Source organism: Hylobates moloch, unplaced genomic scaffold (assembly GCF_009828535.3).
Source record: "Hylobates moloch isolate HMO894 unplaced genomic scaffold, HMol_V3 SCAFFOLD_11, whole genome shotgun sequence".
NCBI classification, from domain to species: Eukaryota; Metazoa; Chordata; class Mammalia; order Primates; family Hylobatidae; genus Hylobates; species Hylobates moloch.
Genome location: NW_026652286.1, coordinates 76,225,890 through 76,227,699, shown reverse-complemented (window position 1 = coordinate 76,227,699; position 1,810 = coordinate 76,225,890).

The window sequence follows — 1,810 nt, the reverse complement described above, 5'->3', positions numbered from 1 at the left end:
GGGACGTATCTCAAAATAATAAGAGCTATCTATGACAAACCCACAGCCAATATCATACTGAATGGGCAAAAACTGGAAGCATTCCCTCTGAAAACTGGCACAAGACAGGGATGCCCTCTCTCACCACTCCTATTCAACATAGTGCTGGAAGTTCTGGCCAGAGCAATCAGGCAGGAGAAGGAAATAAAGGGTATTCAACTAGGAAAAGAGGAAGTCAAATTGTCCCTGTTTGCAGATGACATGATTGTATGTCTAGAAAACCCCATTGTCTCAGCCCAAAATCTCCTTAAGCTGATTAGCAACTTCAGCAAAGTCTCAGGATACAAAATTAATGTACAAAAATCACAAGCATTCTTGTACACCAATCACAGACAAACAGAGAGCCAAATCATGAGTGAACTCCCATTCACAATCGCTTCAAAGAGAATAAAATACCTAGGAATCCAACTTACAAGGGTTGTGAAGGATCTCTTCAAGGAGAACTACAGAGCACTGCTCAATGAAATAAAAGAGGATACAAACAAATGGAAGAACATTCCATGCTCATGGGTTGGAAGAATCAATATTGTGAAAATGGCCATACTGCCCAAGGTAATTTACAGATTCAATGCCATCCCCATCAAGCTACCAATGACTTTCTTCACAGAATTGGAAAAAACTACTTTAAAGTTCATATGGAACCAAAAAAGAGCCCGCATCGCCAAGTCAATCCTAAGCCAAAAGAACAAAGCTGGAGGCATCACGCTACCTGACTTCAAACTATACTACAAGGCTACAGTAACCAAAACAGCATGGTACTGGTACCACAACAGAGACATAGATCAATGGAACAGAACAGAGCCCTCAGAAATGATGCCGCATAGCTACAACTATCTGATCTTTGACAAACCTGACAAAAACAAGAAATGGGGAAAGGATTCCCTATTTAATAAATGGTGCTGGGAAAACTGGCTAGCCATATGTAGAAAGCTGCAACTGGATCCCTTCCTTACACCTTATACAAAAATTAATTCAAGATGGATTAAAGACTTATATGTTAGACCTAAAACCATTAAAATCCTACAAGAAAACCTAGGCAATACCATTCAGGACATAGGCGTGGGCAAGGACTTCATGTCTAAAACACCAAAAGCAATGGCAACAAGAGCCAAAATCGACAAATGGGATCTCATTAAACTAAAGAGCTTCTGCACAGCAAAAGAAACTATCATCAGAATGAACAGGCAACCTACAGAATGGGAGAAAATTTTCACAACCTACTCATCTGACAAAGGGCTAATATCCAGAATCTACAATGAACTCAAACAAATTTACAAGAAAAAAACAAACAACCCCATCAAAAAGTGGGCAGAGGACATGAACAGACACTTCTCAAAAGAAGACATTTATGCAGCCGAAAAACACATGAAGAAATGCTCATCATCACTGGCCATCAGAGAAATGCAAATCAAAACCACAGTGAGATACCATCTCACACCAGTTAGAATGGCCATCATTAAAAAATCAGGAAACAACAGGTGCTGGAGAGGATGTGGAGAAATAGGAACACTTTTACACTGTTGGTGGGACTGTAAACTAGTTCAACCATTGTGGAAGTCAGTGTGGCGATTCCTCAGGGATCTCGAACTAGAAATACCATTTGACCCAGCCATCCCATTACTGGGTATATACCCAAAGGACTATAAATCATGCTGCTATAAAGACACATGCACACGTATGTTTATTGCGGCACTATTCACAATAGCAAAGACTTGGAACCAACCCAAATGTCCAACAACGATAGACTGGATTAAGAAAATGTGGCACATGT